Source organism: Trachypithecus francoisi, unplaced genomic scaffold (assembly GCF_009764315.1).
Source record: "Trachypithecus francoisi isolate TF-2019V2 unplaced genomic scaffold, Tfra_2.0 Lachesis_group16, whole genome shotgun sequence".
Classification (NCBI taxonomy): Eukaryota; Metazoa; Chordata; class Mammalia; order Primates; family Cercopithecidae; genus Trachypithecus; species Trachypithecus francoisi.
The window spans coordinates 43,125,779-43,152,465 of NW_022681461.1; the positions used below are offsets into that span (position 1 = coordinate 43,125,779).

The following is a 26,687-nucleotide window of genomic DNA, read 5'->3' on the forward strand; positions in this document are numbered from 1 at the left end:
AAATTAGCTGGGTGTGGTAGAACACGCCTATAATCCCAGCTACTCAGGAGTCTGAGACAGGAGAATCACTTGAACCAGGGAGGCGGAGGTTGCAGTGAGCCAAGATCATGCCACAGTATTCCAGCCTGGCAACAGAGCGAGACTCTGTCCCCTCCCAAATCCAGAAAAAATAGGGCGGGGCATGCCTGTAATCCCAGCAAATAACCTGAGCTCAGGAGTTCGAGACCAGCCTGGCCAATATGGTGAAACCCCGTCTCTACCAAAAATACAAAAATTAGCTGGGCGTGGTGCATGTGCCTGTAGTCCCAGCTGCTCCAAGAGGCTGAGCCAGGAGAACTGCCTGAATAAAGATACCCCAATATAAGGAAGTCCAAGGCTACAAAAGTACATTTAATCACCCAGGAAGAAGCATGATAGCAATAAAAAAGCATGGACTAGAGAGTCTGATGACCTGAATTTAAATTTCAACTAGCTATATGCCCTTGTTAAGTCACTTATCTTTTTCTGAATCTGAGTCTCTATTTATAAATGAATGATGCTTATAACGTTTTGAAAGGATAAAATTATACATGTGTTTGGTATGCACATGAAAAAGTAATTCTAAAGATAGACAGTGTTCCTGACATACATGGGAGGTAGACCTCAGATTTAGAAGCTCACTGATTTATGAGAAGTCTGCAGAGAAAGTACAGCGTAGGCAGTTCCTAATTGAGAAAAACACTGTTGTCCGAAAGTTCATCTACAAGTCGGTTACAGTAAAACAGAATTACTTTTTCTTCCCCAAAAAATTATACAAAGGTTAAAAAAAAAAAAAATAGCTCCCAGATGACAGAGCTCTACTCTTTTGTATTTCAATGATTTTTTTAAATTACAGTTTCAGAGTTTCTTTTCTATGCTTGGATGTCCCTAAAATAAATACATAGCTTTTTTTGAGATTTTTCAGGGGATTTCACCATTAGCAAACCCGACAAAAAGATAAGAATTTTTAAAAAATAGTTCCTTTCTGCGCCTGATACACCTGTCCTGAGGATTCAGTTCTAATTATAAACAAATTCATTTATAATCACAAAATTTTTGAGACAGAGTCCACTCCCTTCAAATTGCAGCCATGAATTCCTCTTGTCACCTTTTCACCACCCTACCATTTCCTTTCCCTTTTTGCCCATTTAAATACTATATGGAAACTTAAGGATACCTGAATGGTAACAGTGGGTCATGGCCAACTGGCGTGACTTAAAGAAGATCCAACATGTCAGAAGAATGCCAAGTTCTGAGGGATTTTTTTTTTTTTTTTTTTTTTTTTCCGTCTGGACAATTCATGCTAAGCAGTGACAATAAGGAATCAGAGAGGCAGAAAAGAGATGAGCTATGGGTATGATAAGAAGAAGATCAGCACTAATGCTGAAACAGAAGCAGAAATGATAACAGCAAACACACAGCACCTACCACATGCTAGGTACTATTTGAATCATGCTTCCAATTAAGTCCTTTAATACTTACACAATCCACTCACTTTACAAACAAGGAAAATGAGGTACAGACAGGTTAAGTAACTCGTCTAAGTCCACACCACTACTAAGTGACAGAGCAAGGATCTTAACACAAGCCATCTAGCTCCAGAGTCCACAATTTAATTTCTACAATATGCTGCCTCTAGAAAGCAGGAAGATTCGACTTCCCTGTTTCCAAGTTCAAACAGACCATGCCCTACATAAAGTGAAACCAAAGGAAGAAATAGAGACCCAAAATGAATGAAGTCTGAAATGGAACAGACTGTTGTAGATAGTCAAATCAGCCAACTGTTCAGACAAGGTATGAAGAAGTCAGAAATACGTATGTTAGAAACCAGCAGTGGGTCTATCAAAGAAAGATCAGGAATATTCACCATTTATGTAATGTTAATGTCCATACATCTTTAAACAAATCACTTTTAAAATCCAAGATTTTAAGAAAAACCCTTAAGAAGCCTCTTTAAATTGATATTCAAAGTATATTCAAACACACTGCTTTTACATTTCAAGGTACCAAATCCCTCAACACAAAGAGAATTAAGAATACACAGTATATTGTTGTAATTATTCTATTTTATTATTAGTTGTTGTTAATCTCTTATTGAGCTTAATCTGTAAATTAAACTTTATCATAGGTATGTATTTATAAAAGTTAAAAAAAAAAAAACCAGCATACCTCAGAGATATTGTAGGATCAATTCCAGACCACTGCAATAAAGTGAATCTCTCAATAAAAGGGGTCACACGAATTTTTTGGTTTCCCAGTGAGTACAAAAGTTATGTTTATACTACACCGTAGTCTATTAAATGTGCAACAGCATTATGTCTAGGAAAACACTCTATACACCTTTATTAAAAAATAGTTTACTGTCAAAAAATGCTAGTGATCATCTGAGACTTCAGTGAGTCATAGTCTTTGTGCTGGTGGAGAGTCTCGCCTTTGTGCTGATGGCTGCTGACTGACGGGTGGTGGTTGCTGAAGGCTGGGGTCGCTGTGACAATTTCTGAAAATAAATCAACAATGAGCTTTGCCACATTGGTTGATTCTTCCTTTCATGAAAGATTTCTCTGGAGCATGGGATGCTGTTTGATAGCATTTTACCCACAATAGAACCTCTCAAATCCTGCTCCTGCTTTATCAGCGAAGGTTATGTAATAGCCTCAATCCTTTTTTTTCATTTCAATGATGTTCACATCTTCACCAGGCATACATTTCATCTCAAGAAACCACTTTCTTTATTCATCCATCCATAAAAAGCAACTCCTCATTCATTCAAACTTTATCATGAGAGTACAGCAAATCAGTCACATCTTCAGACTCCATTTGAAATTCTAGTTCTCTTGCTATTTGTACCACATCTTCTGTGACTTCTTCCACTGAAGTCTTGAACCCTCAGCATTATTCATAAGAGTTTTACAATCAACTTCCTCCACACTCCTGCTAATGTTGATATTTTGACTTCCTCCCATGAATTACAAATATCTTAATGGCATCTAAATTGGTCAATCATTGCCAGAAGGTTTTCCATTTACTTTGCCCTAATCTAGCAGAGGAATAATTAAGTACAGAAGCTATAACTTTACAAAATGTATTTTTTCAATAATAAGACTTGAAAGTCAAAATTACTCTGTGGTCCAGGGACTGCAGAACGGATGTTGTGTTAGCGACATGAAAACAACACTCATCTCTTTGTAAAACTCTATCAGAGCTCTTGGATAACCAGGTGCCTTGTCAATGAGCAGTAATATATTTTAAAAGAACCTTTTTCTGAGCAGTAGGTCTCAACGGTGGGCTTAAAGCATTCAGTAAGCCATGCTATAAACAGATGTGCTGTTATCCAGGCTTTCTTTTTCCATTCACAGAGAACACAGGCACAGCAGATTTGGCATAACTCTTAAGGGCCCAAAACTTTTTGAAATGGTAAATAAGCACTGGCTTCAATTTGACATCACCAGCTGCATTAGCTCCTAATGAGAGAGTCAGTCTCTTTAAAGCTTTGAAGCCAGACATTGACTACTCCTATTTAAGTCCCTGATAGCCTCTTCTTTCAATATAAAGCTGTTCCATCTACATTAAAAATCTGTTGTTTAGGGCAGCCAACTTCATTAATGATCTTAGCCAGATCTTCTGCATAGCTTTCTGAAGCCTCTACATTAGCACTTGCTGCTTCACCTTGCACTTTTGTGTCATACAGATGGCTTCTTTCATTAAGCCTCATGAATCAACCTCTGCCAGCTTCCAACTTTTTTTCTGCAGCTCCCTCACCTCTCTCAGCCTTCACAGAACTGAAGAGTGTTAGGGTTTTGCTCTGTATTAGGCTTTGGCTTAAGGGAATGTTGTGGCTGATTTGATTTTCTATCCAGACCATTACAACTTTCTCCATATCAACAATAAGGCTGTTTTGCTTTACATGTGGTCACTGGAGAAGCTCTTTTAATTTCCTTCAAGACCTTTTCCTTTGCATTCACAACTTGGCCATTTGGCACAACACACCTAGCTTTCAGTCTGTCTCTACTTTCAACATGCCTTCTTCACTAAACTTAATTATTTCTAGCTTTTGATTTAAAGTGAGAGGCATGCAACTCTTCCCGTCACTTGAACACTAAACAGCCTAATTTCAATACTGCTCTGTGTCAGGGAATAGAGAAGCCTCAGAAGAGGGAAAGAGAATGGGAACGGCCAGTTGATGGAGCAGTTGGAACATGTGCAACATTTATTAAGTTCGCCATCTTAAATGTGCAGGGCTGCAGCACCCCAAAATAATTAAAATGGTAACATCAAAGATTACTGATCACAGATCACTGTAACAGATGTAAGAATAATAAAGGGCATGAAATATTATAAGAATTAACAAAACGTGACACACACAAAGTAAGCGCATGCTGTTGGAAAAGAAAATGGCACCAATAGACTTGCTTGACACACAGTTGCCATAAACCATCAATTTGTTTTAAAAAATGCAATATCTGCAAAGCACAATAAGGCAAAATTCAATAGAATAACAGGCCTGTACATATGGGGTAAGGTACTATGTTTGGTTTCAGGTAACTACTGGGGGTCTTGGAATGTATCCCCCATGTTCCAAGGGGTGGGACAACTGTATTCAAATCTCGCACAGAAAAATTACCAGTTTCCCTCTAGTTGCTGTTCATGTATCCTGCTTGTGGCTATATCACTATTTGGTTATAAAAATTGAACCTAAAATCTGTTCCAACAGCCTTAGCTTTTAGAACCACAAGACATATCAGTAATAGCTCAATGAATTCAGTATCTGTTAGGCACCAGAGTGCTACGCAAGTGCAGTTTATACACGCTCCATCATGCGTGTGAGGACTCTCACCACCTTGCTCCCCACAATATCCTCCAATGCCTGACACATTATTGCAGATAACACAACAGAGAAAAGGAGAGGTCGGGGTCTTAATCAAGGTGACACAGCTAGTAAGTGGGAGAACTTGGAATTGAACCCTACTGTCCCTTATTTTAAAGCCCAAACTGTATCACACTACCCCATATTTTCCGAACTGTCTCGCAAAAATCACGACAATAAATTGTCGAATTTATAAAAAAGAAGATACAGAACAAGGTATGAAGTTGCTACACTTTGTACAGAAGAATAGGAGGGCAATTGTTTAGGTAAGTAAAAACTGATGTGTGCGTGTTTATAAAAGCATAGACTATTCTGCAACTTTTTCAAAGACACTGATAGTGGGATATGGCAGGCTGAAGGACGCTGAGACAATCTTACTTTGTACTGCATTACTTTTGTGTTTTTCAAACTTTATATCTTAATAGACGGTTGCCAGATTTATCTAATAAAAACACAGGATGCTAGTTAAATTTGAATTTCAAGTAAATGAATACTTTTTTAGTGTATGTCCCATGCCATACTTGGGACATATTTATACTAAAATCCAATCTTATTTATCTGAAATTCAAACTTAACTTGGGCATCTGCTATTTTATCTAACAATCCTACTATGTACATGCTAGCTTAGAGAAAAACAAAATCATTTTACCTTTCACGCTTCCTGTAAAACTTTAACATCATGAGAGCTGCCTAATCCTTAATACATCTCGAAGATTTTACCTGTGACCATATGATTCTCCAGCAATTTGTTGATAACATTAGTGTCAGCAGGGGATAAAAATAAAACAGAATATTTGGTATATTTAGAAGTAGGAACGGAGTAACTGAGTAATCATTTTACTTTTCAACAAGTTGTAATGCTAACATGTAGGCACAGCTTTTACAAAGTAGAGAATCAACGTTTGAAACATAACACAAATCATTCTGCTCAATGCAGATTATATGGCAACTAACAAGTGAAAATATGTTTTATGCTAAAAATAACTCTATGTAGAGAAAATGCCCCAAATGCATACAATTTTCTAGTTATCTTAAACAATTCTGACTGAAAAAGGAATACAACATTAAAAGTGCTTGTTTCAATGGCTTGCAGCTTGTCAAAGTTGCTCAGCATCTGTTATTGCATTTAAATTTACCATTTCTATCATTCATAGTTGCCTCAGCAGTACCTGAAGTTAGCAGACAAAGGCATAGTTGCAGTAGTCAAATGCAAGTCGTTTTTCATAAATTCAATTGTCCGTAACAGCAATACTTACACTTTCAGTCATAATTCCTACTTTTGGGTAACATTACTGAACTATAGCTCTAAAAGTATAGAAATGTCACAGTACCCACCAACATCACGCAGTCATCCAACAGAAATCACTCAGCCTTTTCTTAGCATCTGTTCTTCTGAACTGCTCCCTCATTTTTATAGGCTTTGATCAAAAAAGCATTCATGAACATAATTTTTATTTTCAAGTTGACATTTATAAATCTTCCTAAATTTATTCAATGAAAATAAGATGTATTAATTCCACTTTGCCCATCAAAATGAAAGAAAATCAAGTATTAAAGAACCTTAACTTCATAACATATTTCAAATATTGATTAATATTCTTATTCTTTATAAAACTGTCATACAAATTACCTGAAATGAAAATGCAGTAGTCCCAGCTACTGGGGAGACTGAGGCAGGCTCAGTGCAGCCTCCGCCTCCTGGGTTCAAGTGATTCTCCTGCCTCAGTCTCCCAAGTAGCCTGAGATCGAGCCAACACACTCCAGTCTGGGCAACAGAGCAAAAGTCTGTCTCAAAAAAGAAAAAGAAAAGAAAAGAAAATGCAGGGAAGGTCAAGAGATTAGAAAAGGACTCAAATTCTGTCATTTACTGATTCAGCAAACACACATGGGGCACTTACATGACTGGCATGTTGTCTAGTCACAGAATTGGAGAAATGATGATACAATCTGGGAACTCACATACAAGTGAATGAAAGGAAAAGAAATCAACAATTAAAATATAAGAACACAAAGGAGGGACACCCAAGCTGAACTGAGAAGTCAGGGAAACTTCCTGGAGTCACAGACTCCTGCAGAGAGTCTTAAAGAATAGGTGGGGGAGAAGGTCTGATGAAAGAGCTCCCCACATAAACGCCAAGAGTGCATGGTACCTTCTGAGCACTGCAAGTAGTTTCTTATATAGTACCTGGATTAGGGCTGAGGAAAAACGAGAGCCAGAGAAGATGAGGCTGGAGATGTGAGTAAATGCCAAATTATCCAGGGCCCTCCATACTACTCTTAAAATGTTTAGATTTGTTTTTTGTTTTGTTTGAAATGGAGTCTCGCTCTGTGGCCCAGGCTGGAGTACAGTGGCACAATCTCAGCTCACTATAACCTCCACCTCCCAGGTTCAAGCTATTCTCATGCCTCAGCCTCCCAAGTAGCTAACAGGCCCCCGCCACCACACCCGGCCAATTTTTGTTGTTGTTGTTGTTGTAATTTACTTTGTTAGAGACACAGTTTTGCCATGTTGGTCAGGCTGGTCTTAAACTCCTGACCTCAAGTGATCCACCTACCTCGGCCTCCCAAAGAGCTGGGATTATAGTTGTGACCACTGCACCCAGCCATTAAAGAGTTTAGATTTAATTAGAAGTTTATTTTGGCAAAGTGATCTTTAGAAAGATCACTCTGGCAATGGTATGGAGGACATACAAAAATCAAGAGAAGCTAGGGATAAGGAAGTCAGGTAAGAGGCATTTTCAAAACTAGAGAAACAAAGGAAAATGCGAGATAGATTAAGATTAGTTAAGAGATATAAGTACTGTGACATGGTAATATGGAGATAAGGAAGATGAGTTTAGGATAAATCCCACATTTCCTGCTTTGGTTATTGATGGATGGTAATACTACAAGGAACATGTCAGTGTTGTGAGACTATTCTAGAAATGTCTGCCCTAATAGAGTTTGAATAGCTGAGTATAGTACCTTACGACATTGCTATGGAATGAACTGTGTTGCCCAAAATTCCTATGTTGAAGCCCTAACCCCAATGTGATTGATTCTGGAAATAGGTCTTTTAGGGAACAGTTAACATTAAATGAGAACATAAGGGTGGAGTCCTGATCTTGGTGGTCTTCTAGAAAGAGGAAGAGAGGAAAACCTGTCTCACTGTCTACATGCAAGCACTGAGAAAAGGCCACATGAGGACACAAGAAGGTAGCCATCTGCAAGCCACAGACAAAACCCTCCTCAGAAGTTGAACCCTGCCAGACCTTGATCTTAGACCTTTCAACCTCCAACACCATGAAAATAAATTTCTGTTGTTTACACCTCTCTAAATAATTTGTTATGGCAGCCCAAGCTGACTAATACAGAATTCAACCTTCCCACAGGTCCTCCTCCAAGGACTATGCTATCATGTACTATGCTTCGCCCCCTTCTTCCAACCATAACCAAGGGAACCAGGGCTAGGCTCCTTAATTCAAGGGAAGCCAATCTAAGTACTGACATGAAAAGCATGAATGGACTAGAGTGTCTCTTAAGAACTTAAGAAATATTGAGAGAATAAGCCAATTAATGGTAGAACAAGAGTTGAGAAGATAGAAGGCAGCTGAGTAAGGGATGAAGAAGCTAAAATGAGGTACACACAAGCCAGAGTTATGAGACAGCAAAAACAAGTCTGTTGATAGAGACAGAATACAACCGACATTAAGAGACGCAGGCATTCCTTGGGAGATGCAACACAGCCAATAAGAGGAAAATAGAGTAACTGGTCCCTACGGATGCACAATCACTGATCTCCATTTACAGTGAACTCCATTTTGCCAGAGGTATGTTGTATGAGGCTCTGTTTGCTCGATTTAAACACACCTATTCATTCAAACACAGTCTGCTTTGGTATGATACCATATCATCACATCCAAAAAATAAAAACTCCTCTCAAGTACCCTTGCTTACGAAATACCCTTGTTCCTTTATTTCATTTGGGCACTGTACTTCCAACAAAGATTTGAGGGAGGTAACTAGCAAAGACAATTTTAGTAGGACCACTAAATAATCAATAATCCTACAGAAGAGACAGTTACATCAGAAAAACAAAGTGCAGGGAAGCTCCTACACTTGGTGAGTGAATATAACACTATAAAGTTCTGTTTTGCTCAGAGCCTGAGAAAAGCCATTAGCTGCCACCGAATAAAACATAAATCCAGTGTTAAAACAAAGGTAGCTGACAAGAGTATGGTGGCTCATGCCTGTAATCCCAGCACTTTGAGAAGCCAAGGTGCGAGGATCACTTTTAGCCAGGAGCTCAAGACCAGCCTGGCCAACAAAGCGAGACCCTGTCTCTACAAAAAAAAATTCTTAAAATTAGTCAGGCGTGGAGGCACATGCATGTAGTCCCAGCTACTTGGGAGGCTGAGGTGAGAAGATTACTCGAGCCCAGGAGATTGAGGCTATAGTGAGCTATCATTGTGCCACTAAACTCCAGCCTGGGCAGCAGAACAAGACCCTGCCCCTAGAAAATGAAAGTTAAAAATTAAAAAAAAAGGAATGTGAGCTCTGACAAATTTTCATTATACAAATGAAATCTTAGTAACTATGAACAATATTTACAAATAGTAAAAATATTCAGACCAAAAATCTCCATTCAGGCCAGGCATGGTGGCTGATGCCTTTAATCTCAGCACTTTGGGAGGGCAAGATTGGTGGATCGCTTGAGCCTAGGAGTTTGAGTACCAGCCTGGGCAACATAACAAAACCCCACCTCCACAAAAAATTTTTAAAAAATTAGCCAGGAGTGGTGGTACACACCTGTAGTCCCTGCTATTCAGGAGGCTGAGGTGGGAGGATCACCTGAACCCAGGTGGTAGAGGCTGCAGTGACATGTGATCGCACCACTGCACTCCAATCTGGGCCAACAGAGAAAGACCTTGTCTCAAAAAAAAAATTACAAAAATAAAAAAGAGTTCCACTCATAGGAAGATAGAAACGTTCTTTCTTCAAACTCTACTAGAAAAATTAAACCAAGTATACATGTTAAAACTTTTAAGGTACCACTAAAAAAACAGAAGTAGATTCTACATAATACACACACCAAGATGAAAAAAGATGAACTAAAAATACTCGAGCAATTTAAAAGAGGTCAGGAATGGGAAAACAAGGAAAAAGGAGAAACCACAGTAAACAAAAAACACAAAACAAGGGCAATGCAATAAATCCAGATATCCATATTCACAATAAACACAAATGGGTTAGACTCATTTTTAAAGAACAGACTCGGAGTCCAAATCTCAACAACGAAATGGAGATTTACAGAATAAGTAGTTTATTTATATTTTAAAAATATAAAATATAGTATATGGGCCACATAAAAATATGTATACACATACTTTCATCATATTCAACAATGGATTAAAAGGACACATTCTAAAATGACAGCAGACAGTAGACAGATGGAAGTAGTAGCCTCATATGTGGGGACTCAACGGGGGAATTTAGCTTTCTCTGTTTTTTTTTTTTAAGGAAACTGTATTTTTATAAGGTTTTAAATTATGCATGTAAAAAGCAGTTGGGTTGAAATATTTATGCATAAAATAATATAATGTCCACAATTTGCTTCAAAAACTTCCAGGGAAGGGACAAGGGAAATGTCTGAGACAAGAGAAGAAACAAGACTGAGCATGAACTAGGACTTGTTAAAACAGAATAATGGGTATATGAGGATTCACGACATTTATGTACGTTTGAAATTTTTCATAATAACTATTACAAAAATAAGGCAGCCAATATGTGAAAATGTTAACAATATCTAGTTTTAGAGGCTAGGACTAGAGATGATTAGTGTAATATTTTTCAAATCTTCCTTATCCTTGTTTGGCAAAAAAAAAAAAAAAAAAGATTTCACCTAAAACTATAATACTAAGTTATTTGGAAAAAATAATGTTACCATTGGTAAATTCTCCCAGAACAATAATTTATTCAGCTAGACTACTTAATTCCAGCAAAACTAACGAAAATATTTTGAAAACATTTCTTCAAAATATAATATCTCATAAGGAATCATTTTCAGTTTTACTATTAAAAACAAAGCTTCATTCTCATTTTCTGATGCTATTCTGCTTCTAATTTTACCAAGCTGTTTGAGATACAGGCCTTAGAAGCAGATACTTTTTGCCCTGTATTAGTCAACTTCTCATCAGACAGCAGGAGGGCAGGAAGTGATGAACTATTGCTATTCTACTTTTGAACATATGTTCAAAAACCCCACCTTTGTGAATTATAGGGGATCCCAAGAGAGTATAAATATAAACCTGTTTCAGTTTAAATAAAACTTATTTATCTTCCATGAATATTCAAATGACAATATAATGAACAGTCACACAATATATATAAGCTAATACTAAATTATGGGAAAAAAGGCATGTTAATCCACAATTATATAAACATACACAAATCAAAATCACTACATTGACCAAGAATCCACATACTCTAAGAAAGTTTGGTGAAAATAGCATTGTATCATATTTTCCTGTTAATTTTCTAATGGAGGGGATGAAGCCTACTGAAAATGAAAATACATATAATATGGAAATTGAATATTTTCTTACAAGTATTCTTACATAACAAATGTATTTATACCAAAAAACATGTTCATTACATTTGCTTTGGCTTTTGAAAATTAGTTTTATTTTTAAGATTGTTGGTCTGAGGCAAAATGCTCTTTCAAACAGTTTATATGTTCTTACCTTATCTACAGATTCTCTAAAACACATTGACACACAAGTTTTATAAAGAATATTAGCAGATTCATATCTGCTTCCAGAATTATATATTTATATTTTATGATACTTTGAGTTAAATACCCTTATTTACTGCTTACACTCAACTATAACGTTAAAGTTGAAAGGAACCTCAAAAAACACATAGGTCACAGAGAAGCTAAAGCTCACTGAGATTTGATTACATAACAAATCGGCGGTGTGTCTAGGTTCAGAACCCTGGACTGCTGGACTAACTCAACCGACCCTCTGGAAGGCTAACTTTCCTTTTCTAAAAATATTTAGACCAATCAATTCTGTTTATAGCCCATTGCATTATATTTATTTCCTTCTCCATTAACCTTCACCCATAATTGAAAAAAAAAAAAAAAAAGAGTCCAGAATACATATTAGAGAACTATGGATTCTAACACTTTCTCTCCGAACATCCACTTTGCATACTTTTCATTTATAATGTTCTCTTCATGTATCGCTGTTGGACAGGGGACCCTCCCCTCAAACTGTTAACTCACACCAAACATGGTGGCTGAGGGGAAAGATTTAAGTTCTTCTCAGAATTAAGATTTGGCCTCTTCTGTTCTCTCACTCCTCAGTTAAACTCAAAGGAATTTAGGTTGTTGGGCAGAATGCCCCTGTTTGTACCACATTTTCAGTGTTAAGGGTCAAGACACAACATGCCAGGCATATTTCTTGCATAGAACCAGGCAGGGGGATTCTTCCAAGAGCTGCCCTCGCAGGTGAACACAACAATGTGTCAATGCCAAACTCCAGAGGCAGCTAGCTGCCCGTAAAGCACTCACGGTAGCCACATTACTGTATTGGGGGAAACCTAAAACATGCAGAAGACTTAACTTTGTGCCATAGAATTCTTCAGTGCAGTTCCCACACTGGCAACAAATTCTCCAGAGAAATTACTTCAGGCTCTTACCTCCTGCCCTTTTGCCTGCCTGGAATGAGGCAATTCAATGAGCCCAGGTGGACTGTGTCCTGGTGCTTATAAAAAGCATTTGGGCTCTCGCCTGTCATCCCAGCACTTTGGGACGCTGAGGCAGGCAGATCACCTGAGGTCAGGAGTTCAAGACAAGCCTGACCAATATGGAGAAACCCAGTCTCTACTAAAAATACAAAATTAGCCAGGCGTGGTGGCACATGCCTGTAACCCCAGCTACTGGGGAGGCTGAGGCAGGAGAACGACTTGAACCCGGGAGGCAGAGGTTGCAGTGAGCTGAGATTGCACCATTGCACTCCAGCCTGGGCAACAAGAGTGAAACTCCATCTCAAAAAGAAAAAACGAAATGAAAGCATTTGGTACTCAAAAACGTACCCATGGGACCCAGAAATATAGTTGGCAGCAGGTCTCTGTTGTTAGAACCTATCAACTGCTTTCGGAGGTCATAGTACAAAAAATGTCTGTCATTTCTCAGCTGCCCTCTCAGGGACAGGATCTCCATTGAGTTTGTGAGATCTTGATGACACTGGGGCAGAACAATAGGTGGCTTGTCAGTTGTGACTGAGTGGCTCCTCAGGGGAAAGTGTTAAATGATGGAGACAATATTTCCAATACAGACAAAACTGTGGAACTAGGAGGTAGGAGAGAAGACCATAACATTACAACCATGCGCTTCAACTTATCTCCCCATCCAACTTCACGTTTCTACTATTCTCCCAAGATCATTTTCTAGGACTTTCCCAACTCTTAAAATAACTCTACTGCCACAATTTCTCTATTACTGTTCCAAATGGCTTCTCCTGGAATCTTTTCTACAAAAATTATGAAAAGTGTTGTATATTATATAAACTCCTTAGGTATCACTGAGCTATAAGTACTATACATAATTAGATATTTTTATCTTTCCCCATCCATCAGTACCTCCTAAATTCAGTCAGTGGCTTTCATGACTTCCCTTTGCTGAATGTGGAGAGGAACAAAGTTTACAAACTTTATTCAGGAAAGGACAGGCTCAAATCATCAGAAGTCCTCTGGGAAGAAAACAGCATTTTGGAATAATATTTAATGTGGCTGTTTTTCTCTCCTATACTGTGCTCGTGGTAACTAGTGGTTTGACTCCTGTTGGTTCAGTTCCAACTCTGCACAGAGAAGTACAACAGATGCATGTACTAAGAAGGGCTTGTGAACAATCACATTCTCTCTCTCCCTCTCTCGGCCCATTCTTTGCAATACTTTTTGTGGAGTATTTAGCAATTCAGAACCCTTAAATTCAGCAGACAGAAGAAATCAACACTTTTATTCAATTATCAATCTTAATTATTTGAAGATGTAAGAAAATTTTGTAAGCTTTTACTCTTTCCAAACATGTAACTTGTTAAGACCACATTTAATAGATTCAGTAGAGAGTCAAAGAAAATACTATAACTTTTCCAGGGTTCCCTAACTCAGACCTTGTATTAAGCCATCCCATTTTTCCAGCCATTATTATGTGAGGTATTGAAAAGTCTATATAATGAAACGTCAATAATTATCTGAATAGTTTCATGCAAAAGTAAGCTCATTCAGCTACTCGAGGATTTAGGGTCAGAGAAAGAGAAGAAGGAAGAAGGATTTAAGGAGGACAAAGGCTTAAAAGCCTTAATCAGAGGGATGTCTACCCTGACAAGAGTCCCTAAGTAACAAACTAACTTTCCATATCATTTTGTTGATGTAAAAAGGCAACTTTCTTCCTCAGGAACATATCCACCACCAAATACTCCAAGAGGCAAAACTTTCCAAATATATATTCATCACTGGAATGTCTAAAATGTAGGCTAGGTTGCAATATACAATTTAAAGCAACAATCTGTTATTTGGGGTTCTTAAAAATGCTATTCAATAACAACTATTAATAAAATTGCATTTAAGAATTGATTGCTATTGCATGTTATAATAATGACTTTCCCAGAAAATAAAATAGGCTACATAAGTAAATTTTTTAGGTAACGAAATTGGCATCAGTTTTAGTGTTTGAAATGAAACCATTTGTTTATAATACCTTCCATATATCCTATCCCTGTTTTCTTAAACAAAACCTATGTCCTTTACAAATATATATTTCCTTCAATCCTACCAAGAGCTCCATACTTTATACCCTCATTTTCAGGTAAGAAAATTGAGGTTCAGAAAGATAGTGTTTTCTCCTACATTCATGAAGCTTTTAAGCAACAGAGCTGTCTCACCTATGCTGTAAAGTACACAGTTTTGTGATACCTTCTTTTCCATTGCTGAAAATTAGGTGTACTTTTTACACTACTGAGGATCCCAAGACACACCCCACAGTACTTCAAAGAAGTAGAAATAACCTTGAAAATTGCAAACCACAAAATTCAGCTTATTCAAAGTAATAACACTTAAAAGTATCAATTTATCTGAGAAAAGACATGGAGAAGAATGTGTTTGATGCATGGCAAGACACAAATAACAGGGGAGGAAAGGAAGAAGAAATAATTGAGGAAGCTGAAAGGGAGAAGGGATGGAAAGATGGAACGACACTGAGATAATTTGGAAAACTCTCAGAAAATTCCTTAGCATTCACCAGGCTAACAGAATATAGAGCAAAGTGGTGTTGACTGAGGTTACAGACGCAGAGGAAGAACTGTCATTTCTCCTACCAAAGTGAAATCTGATCTCAAAGGAAGAACTTCAGCTCCAAAAAGTAGCAAAACACAGAGTCATTAAGTCTGAGTCACTTCCCTTGTGACTCAGTTGTCAAAATCCTGTAAGATAAGGTATTCAAAAGTGTTTGGAAATGGGAAGAAGTATGGAAGTATTAGACATTTATTATTAGCAACAGTATTAGCATCAGAATGGCTAATCATGTTTCCTAATATTAAAAAACGAACAGCAAAAAGAAAATTATATACATATATATATAGATATACAGATGATACTTATAACACATCCCAAAGAAACCACACCAATTCATCAAGTATTAAGTGAGCACTTACATATTCCTAGCCATGTGTATAGGAAGATTTAGCATGTGTACGGAAAGATTTAGCATGAAGGTACTTGCATAGGATCCTTCAATTCTCATTCAAATAAATTTTTTTCATATCTAATTTTGTATTTATGATTCTCTATTATTTTTAAGAGAACCACCCCAAATTCCATATACTTCAGGCCCCCATGTCTTTATCCACCTCTGTCACTGAAGCTTATGACAAAAGAAGAATGAGGACAAGTATCTAACTTCTGAGTTTCCAATTTAGTGGAAAACAGTAAGTAATTACAGGGCAACGTGATAGGTAAAGTTCTCAGTACAGAGGAATCCAATCCTGCCAACATGAGTCAGAAAGAATTTGTAAGAAATATGACAGATGAATCATCTTGAAGTATGAGCCGATTAGGAGAGTGTGGAGGAGAGCAGTGAAGGGAAAGGCATTTCTTACGAAGGGAAGGACATCTGCTAAGGCAACAAAACCATAAAGAACCCAGAGAACTTGATGACAGTGAGGCTGCAGTACTTGGGTCCAGAATGACGAGAGCTATGAAGGTAATGTTTCCACGGCCTCATTGGGGCTTTGCCCTGCAGGCAGGCTGGACCATGCAGGGACACTGGGGAAGGAGTTTGGAGGGTACAGGGATTACTAAAATTTATTTTCTGATAAAACAATTTTGATAATAGTGTAAATATTTCACCAAAGAGGGAAAAGAACTAATGATAATACAACCAGATGTTAAGCTTTTAAAACAACCTAATCAAAAAAGAATGAGAGCCCAGATGAAGGCAATGGCAAGAAAACAGAGAAAAGATACAGACTCATTAATTAGAGGCAATCAAAAGGACTCAGTGACCACTTGGTGACTGTTAGGGCCAGGAGGGGTGAATGAGTGACAGAAATAGAGGTTGACTCTCCCAATGATTTTAATCTGGGAAACTAGAACTATCAGGACATCATTTAGCTGAAAGAACAACAGCAGAAAGATAAATATATGGTTTTAGAGGACAGAGAAATATGGTTATATTCTTTTTGGACATACTGAGTTTGAAATGCCTTTAGAAAACAGGAAATAATAGAATTTTAATTTCATGAAGGTAGGAAGTTTTGTGTTGCTGTTGTTTTCTTTTTCTCTTGGGGCTATATCCCCAGCACCATAAATAATGGCTGTGAGATAAATTAAAAATCCTAGTGGAATCAATAACATTCCTGCAAGCTCCAAGATGAAACAGTGTACATATATAGATGAGCTTATTATCTAAAAAAAATAAAATTTGTCATGATCTTTTCTTATTCAGCTCCATACTAAACCAAAACAAATGTACCTTTGGTGTTTCTGTTAATTGAACGTGCATACACACAAGAAAAAAATAAAATCTGTTCACAATAAAAAAAGTATTTTTCATAATCTGTACCAAATAATTCCTAGAGAGAACCCTGTAGTCCTCTGCCAGCAAAGAGGTGTTACTGTCTAAATCTGCTGATAAGCTTGTCAGTCACTGGTAGTCTACACAGTTGAGAATATACTGAGAAAATTCAGCAAGAAATGACAATTTACATGTTGCTGGCAAGATTCCAGGTAGTTCAGATGAGGGAAAACTGCATAAAGGAATCCAAATTATTATGAACCTATCTGAACACGTACCTTAGCCATATAAGATAAATAAGCATGGAGCAACTTGACCCCCTAATTACTAATTCACAGATAATGTAACAAGCTACACTATTTAGTTACCATATGTAATTCTATAGGATTCATTGGGGTTATCTTGACAAGTGATATTTTCTCCATGAAAGCATTTTAAAAAGGCTTATCTTTCAATGAATGTGACTATTTGCTTCTTAATTAACTTATCTACTATTTAACTGCCTCCATTAACTACTTTTACTCTGGCACTCAAAGGACTAAATGTTAATATTAACAGCATAAACCAACTTTTACTTTTGTAATAATCCAGAGAGGACATGTGCTTTAAATGTAGTTTGATTTTGTTTGTCACTTCAAGTAAGTGATCAGAAGGTACAGACAATATATAAACATTACAAATGACCCAAAAAAGGCTGAGTGGTTCCAGCCAACATAACAGGTTTTCATAACAGAATGAAGACATCTTGTTTCTTGATTTCATCTGACCTTATAGCTTAGCTGCATGAGCTAAAGTTGTGTTGACCAATACAGTAGGCAGGAGCCACAGTGAAACAAGCCACTACCCAGCACTTATACCTTGGCTAGTTCTAAAGGCAATATGATGTAAGGGTAAAAGACACAGCGTATTTTGGAGAGCTTTTTTTTTAAGAAAGTAAAATATCTCAATAATGTTTATACTGATTATATGTTGAAATAATAATTTGAAGAAAGTGGGTTAAATAAAATATATTATTAAAATTAATTTCACTTACTCCTGCTTTTTTCTTTACTGTGGCTACAGACAACTTAAAATTACATGTGTGGCTCATATGATATTTCCATTGGCCAGAGCTGATCTAGAATGATGCAGATCATCCCCTCTCCAACTCTTGGTGTGTTTGATGATCTGAATTGCAACATATACAGAATGGCAATTATTTGAATAATTTCAGCACCAAATTACTCCTTTGTTATCCAATTCACTATATGACTATCATATAAATTTGTCACAGGAGTGACAGATAAAGCTATCAAAAATGGTAAGAATTACAAAAAATATGCAAGTGGGTGAGGAATATTTAGCAAGCAGTCAAAATAAAGCATTGGGTTCAATACTGAAACTACTGTGCTGTGCTTAAACTCTTCATAAAGTAGGATACAAAAGTTTATGGAAAGCCTCATTAATCTCCTGACTTTTTACTTAATCATCTCCTCTTTCAAAATTAAATATTTTTAAATCTTTTTTACGATTACCAGTAGTATTTTTTAAACTACTGACTTACACATTTTGAAGCTCCAACATTTAAATAAGGGCATTTAAATTTTCTGTTATCAAAATGGGGCATGAATTTAAGAAGACTGAGAAACACTGTCAAATACAAAAGTCAGACGCACACAGTTGAATCCAAAGGGGATCAGAATATGCCACTCCAAAATATGCTACTTTGGCATCAGGATTGTTTTGAACTGAAGGCAAATAGGAAATGGAAGACAGGAGCACTCTCTGCCCTGGCCCTTTCTGCGTAAAAGTAGAACACAAAATTTCCTTTGTAAATGTCACATAAATGTCCATTTGTAAAGATGATCATCACTCCCTTACCAGTGAGAACAACTTTTTTCATGAAAATGATGTAAAAACCCCAAATCTATCCTCTTCTTTGGGTCTCTTCTTTTCTGTGTAGCCCCCATGCATGTAAAATTAAAAAGATCGATTAAATGTTAATCTGTGTTTTGTTAGTTTTAATTAACAGGCCTCACTTATAGAAAGAACCTCAGAGAGTAAAGTTTTTCCTCCCTCACAAAAGCAAGAATGAATATGCACCATAAGACAATGGACAAAGTGCAGGAGAGTTTTAAATGACTTAAAAACTCTTTAATGGTATATCCATGCAATGACTACTACTACTCAGCAATGACCAGTACTAAACTATGAATACAGGCAACATGGATGAATCCTAAAATAATTACATAGTGAAAGAAGTCAGACAAAAGAGAACATACCGTATGATTCCATTTATTCAAAGCTCTAGCGAATGCAAACTAGTCTATAGTGATATAAAGCAAATGAGTAGTTTACTTGAAGATGGGAGGGGTAGGTAAAGGAAAGGATTACCAAGGGGTATGAGGAAACTTTTGGGGGTGATGGATATGTTCACTATCTTGATTGTGGGGGATAGCTTCACAACAGCCAAAACTCAACAAATTGTATACTCTCAATATGTGCAGTTTATTGTCAATTATAACTTATACCACAATAAAACAGTTAAACAGTCCCTCTCACCTCCTTGAGAAAAAGATAGAGGCTGAATAGGTTGACTTTAGCATCCAACAGATGTTCACTGAACATCTTAATGAAGCTAGCTAGGGAGCAATAATCCAGGCCCCAGGGCTATTTCTTCTCATTTTCCTACCTCAGCCACAAAACAGAGCTAAAAATACTTTGTGACTTAGTCTAACTCAATATATAATCAATAGATTATATCAGAATGAAGAGCCGTATCCAATGCTGTAAAACAGCATAGGATAAGTACATTTCCTAGCCCAGAAAACTGAATGTGATGGGAAAGCGGAAGACGGGTCAGACAACACTCCACTGAATCATACGGATGAGGCCCCTGTAGTCCCAAACTGGAATATAAGGCTGGGCGCAGTGGCTCACACCTGTAATTCCAGCACTTTTGGAGGCTGAGGCGGGGAGATCACCTGACCTGAGGTCAGGAGTTCAAGACCAGCCTGGCTAACATGGTGAAACACCGTTTCTACTAAAACAAAATACAAAAGAAAATGAATGCTGTCCAGAAGAGGATTCAGGCCTGACTTACTAAAATGCAAAAACCTGAGAGACTTGTGGGGAGTGAGAAGCAGAGGAGGAAATACATAAGCTTTATGAAATTTACCTAGTAATGCCTTAGACAAAGCAGGTCCTATTAAGGGGGCTGCTATGGTCTGAAAGTTTATGTTCCCCCCAAATTCATATGTTGACATCCTAACTCCCAAAGTAATGGTATTAGCGGGTGGGGCCTTTGGGAGGCAATTAGATCACAAGGTCAGAGTTCTAATGAATGGGATTAGTACCCTTATAAAATAGGTACCAGAGAACAGCCTTGCCCTTTCCACACCACATGAAGACACAGCAAGACAGCATCATCTATGAGGCCCTCGCCATTCAGAGAACCTATCAGTGCCTTGATCTGGGACTTCCCAGCCTCCAGAACTATGAGAAATAAATTTTTGTTTATAATGGACCCACTGTTTGATATCTTGTTAGAGCATCCGAAATGAACTAAAACAGGGGCCTAGCAAGGTATAAGAGAAACTGGACATATCTTAAATATATCAGAGAGGAGTTTTTAACTTGTAATCATTAATCTTTATGACTCTATCATCATGGTTTTGTTAGGTTAGTGATATCTCATGAACACAGAAGGATAGCTTCTCATGACCATTTTCTATGACAGTTCCCTGAAGCAAAGTATCGTATGGGGCCACCTGAGTACATAACATAAAGTTATTGTGAAATTAACAATATGACTATTAACGCTTAATTTTAAGCAGAGATCAAAATTTTTAAAAATACATTCTCCACTGGTGTCCTATATGCCACATGGTAGCCAACTGTATCATACCTATTCAAAAGACCTGAGACATCAGTTCAAACAAACGCTATTAGTATCAACTCAAATTATATGAACGTTTAATAATCTCAGATCAGATTATGCTTACTGAGAAAGACAGCAATTGGTGAAATCTATTATCAACAGCTCTATCTATTCATTTGTTGTATCAAAATAATGTAAGTATCCTCCTTTTCAAAATATGTGTTTTGGGGATTTTCTTATGCGAGTGGTATATGGGTGATCCAATTATAGGCAAGTTTTCTGTCTTCTTTTCACTTGTATCTTCCATACCTTTTTAAATGTGCTACTTACTAAAATAAATAATTACCTTATGTATTTTAAAACATAAGCAACAGTAAGTTTTTCCTTAAGTTTTGTGTTTTTCTTTTTTTAAAAAAATAAGTATTTCATTTTTCACTTTCTCCTCATACACTTATTTATAACACCTTGGATCTGGAAGCGGTTTACAAGAAAATAACAATGAAGGTTGCTTTTGCAGACACAAATAAAACTAAAAGGTGGATAAAGATAAGAATTCCCTAAACAAAACAAATTTAACCACCACAGGCAGACAGGCCAGAAAAAAAAAAAAAAAAAGCAAGAATTTGTCTCCTTTTATCTTTTTTTTTTTTTTTTTAACTTAGTTGGCCAGATCTGGAAGAATGGTTCTAATGGTTTCATTAACTCAACAAATACAATTGCAACACCTAAAAATAAAAATAAAAATAAAAAGGTTTTATTTTATGTAACATAAAATCCCTTTTATTAATCATATTTTCCCAAAAGGGGGAAACATTTCTGAAGGAAAAAAAGATTATGCCATATATTACCCCACAAAACATGTATAAGACAGTTTTTAGATCAATGGAATTTAAAGAATAAATTCTGTTGTTTTAATCAGACTCAAAAACCACTGAGATATTTACAACACAATGTTTCAGCTTTGCCAAATTTAGCGCTTTACTATTTTTAAGAACCAGTAAAAGAAATATTTTAAGAAAACGAATGCTTTTATAAAACACTTAAAAAGAAAATTAATGCTCTGTCCACAAAAAGGAAGGTCATAGAGGCACAATTTCCCAATGAACACCCAGAGAAAGAAAATAAGTGGCCTCAGGCCAAAGATAAAATACCTTTGTCCTCAAATAGCAGTTTCCCTTTCTTGCCAAACATCAGATTATCCCAGTAATGGTCAGACTATGCACTAGCCTCCAATATGATCTCACTGCCTCAGGGTCTCACTAGTTTACAGACTAGGTCTCTTTGAGAACCTTGTTATGGGCTAAATTATGTCTCCTAAAAATCCACAGGATATCCTAATTCCCTGTACCTCAGAATGTAACTGTACTTGGAGATAAAGGTTAAATGAGGACACCAGGGGTGGGTTCTAACACAATAAGACTGATTCCCTTATAAAAAGAAATTAGGCCATAGACATACACAGAGGGAGAGTATGTGCAGAAACAGGGAGAACTCAGCCAACTACAAGCCAAAGAGAGAGGCTCGGTAGAAACCAATCCCACCAACACTTTGATTTTAGACTTTCGGCCTCCACAACTGTGAGGAAATAAATTCCTATAGTTTCAGCCGCCCACCCACTCTGTGGTATTTTGTCAAGGCAGCCCCATCAAACTAATACAGATTTTGGTACCAGGAAATGGGGTGCTGCTGTAACAAACACCAAAAATGTGGAAGTGGCTTTGGAACTGGGTAACAGGTAATGGCTACAAACGTTTTAGGGTGCATGTTAGAAAAAGCCGAGATTGCACTGAAGAGGCTGTTAGAAATATAGACACTAAACGTGTTTCTGGTAAAGTCTCAGAAGGAAATGTGAAATGGGTTACTGGAAAGTGGAAACTTCAAGAGACAAAATTCAGCCTATACTTCATTGCTCTCCATTTATTGCTCTTCCCCATCTGAACTTTTCCCCTGGGCACTAACCCTCTATTGTACTCCAGAAATATACAATTTTCAAGGCAAAACCACTGACTTAAGCTCTACTTCATACCAAAAATCTTTCATTTCCATCCTCTTATCTCAAGACCAAAGCCCCCTCTGTGTGTTATTTACTAACCACAATGATAAGAGCAAGTAATCCCTATACTTAACTACTTTCCTAGAATCCCTGTAACATTTTTTATGTGTAAAACCTTTCTATAATTTCTCCCATTAGATTCTTCCAACTAAGACCCTACACTTCTGGAGCAGAATCGTATTTATTCTGTGTTCTCCTCAATGCCTAACCCAACACAACAGTCTTCCTAATCCATCTATTACTACCTACTACATGAATACCTCGGATTTTCTCTGGAAACATATCACAGGAAGGCAATGGATTCCTCACCACTGGTTTCCTTTATCGAGTAGTAGTTATTTATCTCCTTAGTCTTATTATCCCACATGGAATCCCACTAAAATTATTTAATCACAATATATCAATGTTACCATGCTAAATATCATTTCCGAACTGTACTTATATAAATGTTCTCCTTTGTATGACACTTACAAGAAAAAAATGAAATATTTATTGTTATAAATATGGGGTTGATAATGTATGTAACAATATCAAATGAAACCCTACTTCAAGCCAAATAACTATTTTTAAAAGTACATGTAACTGTTTCAGACATATATCATTATTCATAGGCACCATCAAGCAGTCCTAAATTCACCAGGAAGTTGTCTGCTTCTTCACTTTAAAGTGTAGGATCTTTCTCTGGCAGATGTGCTATTTGCTCTACCATATTTGGGGACATTCTGGTCCAACTTTGCCTCAAAATATTTCATGAAATTCAGAGTACTTTGTATGTTTCCAAATATACAAAATGTAGCCAACCTGAAACTCAACCTGAGAGACAAGACTATGTCAGATCTGGGATGTAATCTGGAGAAAATAATCTGCCTCTAACTCAGGATAGCTACCTTCCGGGCAATTCATTGTTCTTCTCCAGCTTTTAAATCCCTTAATCTCAATTCTAGACAATGGATTCACTTCATCATTTGTCAAGCAAAATCTCTCCATCCTAGCAGTTAAAAACTAAAAGTGGCCAACTAGGCCTAAATCCATGTAAAGTTACATTTCAAGGATTTCCAAGAATCTCTCTCAATAGCTTCAACTTGTAGAAATAAACTAAACTCTGAGAACAGCCTCTATTCCTCACAGTTAGGTGCATTTAAATGCATCTGAAAAGGAAAGATATCTTTAAGGACCAACCAGAGCAATGTCTAGGTGATAGGACTTTGAAGCACACTAAAAACTGACTAATGATCCCTCCCTTTCCAAGTCACAACCATCAGGCTTAGTCAATAAAAAGAAGTGTGGTAAAGAGACAAAGAAAACCAGAACTAGGGAAGGTAAGTGAAAAGAATAAACACAGAAAGGAACAAAGCGGAAAAAAGGAACATATGTAAGAAATAAGGTACACCATAATCTATTAGTAATATGTTGAGAATAATCTTCCTAAGTTCGTTCGTTTTGGCAAATGAGATAGGAAAGAGGAATGGAGAGTCAAAGGGTACCCAAAACTAGTTTTGCCTACGTTGCACACAAGGGCACAGGTGCATCCATCCAAAGCGCAGTATTGTATTAAAAGATCAAGTCAAAGAACTTCAAGTTTTGCTAGGTTTTTATTTATGTTTTTTATTTACTTATTTATTTATTTATTGAGTCAGAGTCGTCTCCCTCTGTCGCCCAGGCTGGAGTGCAGTGGCATAATCTCGGCTCAATGCAACCACTGTCTCCCAGGTGCAAGCGATTCTCCTGCCCCAGCCTCGCTAGTAGCTGGGACTACAGATGCGTGCCATCACGCCCCACTAATATTTGTATTTTTAGTAGAGACAGGGTTTCACCATGTCGGCCAGGATGGTCTTGAACTCCCGACCTCAAGTGATCCACCCACCTCGGTCTCCCAAAGTGCTGGGATTACAGGCATGAGCCACTGCGCCTGGCCAAGTTTTACTAGGTTTTGTAAACACTATTGTTTGCCGAAATTCCATCAAGCGCTAAGGCATACATTATACAAATTTAGATGGTTCCAACATTACAAGATGTTCACTGTAATCACTCACACCCAAATTCAACATGTAAAACTCCCAAGCCCGAAACCATCACCTCCTCCTCGTTAGTTTTCAGAAAAGGTGTTATTCTATAAAGGGTAACCTAAACCAGGAATTTCTAGGGAAACACGAAGGGGATGTTTACGTCAAACTATCTACAAGGCAGGACAAGGCAGTCTGGTCACTTATCAGATTCCTTCTCTATGACATCAAAAGAACATGGAGAAGTTTTCCTTCCAGGCTGGTGAAGTCATAGTCCTCTTATCTATCTGATGATACCTACCAAACACTAGCCTCCAACCGCAGCCCCCACTGCACAAAGACAGTGCCCATTTCCGGGGACTTCCCAAGCAGAGCACCTCAACAGCCCCACCGCGGAGGAGAGGTCCCCGGGGGCCCCCCCACTCGCCCCCAGTGACTGCGCAGCGGCCTCCACCTCCTGCCGGCGCCCGACCACTTCTCCTCCCCCGCAGTCTCCGCTTGGATTTCCATGTGACTGCAGGGAAGAATAGCCCGGCCTTTGTGCCTCTGCAAAGAATGCAAGCAAAAATGTACACCATCACCACCCGACAAACGCGCTACTCCGCAAGGCACAAAGCGTCTCCCAAACATCGCTTCCCTAGGAACATCCGGCATCCTGGGGCTGCCAAATCACAGACAAAGGCGCCTATCAGAGCGGGGGGTGAGGGGATTAAGGGAGAGACAAGATCATGCTCCCACCAACGGGAGCTGCGGTTAAAAGGGCACGGGCGCCAAGGGTGGGGGACGGGGAACCGGTACCAATTAGCGGCTCGCCTCCGGGTCCCCGAGGCTAAGGCGGGAACGCAAGACCGGGAGCATTGCTGCCCACTCTCTACCGCACCCCGCGCAGCCCGGCACCGCGTAACGGCGGATGGGGCATCCAGGCGCGGCCCTGGCAGCGGAGAGCAACAGGCTCCGGCGCTCCGGAGGCCTGGTCTGCGCTCCGGACCCCAGGCTAACACCCCACCCCCTGGCCCCCCGACACCAAGACTGTGCTCCTCTGGGTCAAGGAAAAGGAAGAACTTTTAAACCTCTTAGAGTCAGCGAGAGCAAAAGAAAGGGGTGGGGGTGGCTGAAAAGTCTAGGATTATCCATCGCGGGGGTGGGAGGAGTGGAGACTTGCGAGTAGCAAAGGAAACTTCTAGACCCCATCCTTTTAAAAAGCCAGAGCAGCGGCATCCGCGAAGTGCCTGGCCGCGCGGGGTGGGGCAAGCGCACCGCCCCACCGCCCGCCACCACCCCCACCCCCGCGCACCGAGCCCCGGGCGCCCGCGCACCTTCCCCGCCGGCGCGCGCCCAGGGCGCGGGGGCGCGCCTCGGCCTCCAGGCCTGTGCTCACGCGCCGCTTACCCGGCTCGCGGCGGCCGCCCAGGGCCGGGACTCGAGGGGGCGTAGGGCTAGGGAGCAGGGGTCGCCGGGGCCTCTGGATGCCTCACTTCACCCACGCTCGCTGTCTTCCGAAGTAACGGCCCGGCGAGGAGCTTCGGGATCAAGGCGCACAGACACTCACGCGTGACTGAGAAACTTAATCCCGCGGCGGCCGGACGCCAGCCTCGCGCCCCGCCGCACCCCCTCCCCCAGCGCGCCGCACTTGCGCCGACCGGGGCTGCCGCGGAGGCGGTGGCGGGGCCCAGGCTGCTGGGGCTGCCGTGACGCCTGCGACCGGCGGGGCGGCGGGCGCGCCTCGGCCAATCAGGGGACGCGGCCGAGCGGACCGGTGCGGGGTTTTAAACTCGCTCCTGGGCCGCTAGGCCTGGGGTGTGGGTAGTGGACTTCTGAGGTGGTCAGATAAAATA

The 26,687-nt window shown here is 39.0% G+C and overlaps 1 protein-coding gene across 3 annotated transcripts in view; it reads right to left on the reverse strand.

Moving 5' to 3' along the window:
- MPDZ (multiple PDZ domain crumbs cell polarity complex component) overlaps window positions 1–26,255 on the reverse strand; it is a 181,973-nt gene extending 155,718 nt beyond the window's left edge. For all 3 annotated transcript variants that reach the window (XM_033237359.1, XM_033237363.1, XM_033237361.1), the window contains exon 1: window positions 26,242–26,255. The gene's annotated coding sequence lies outside the window, so the exon portion shown is untranslated. The remainder of the gene's footprint in view (window positions 1–26,241) is intronic.
- Between the last annotated feature and the right edge of the window lie 432 nt (window positions 26,256–26,687).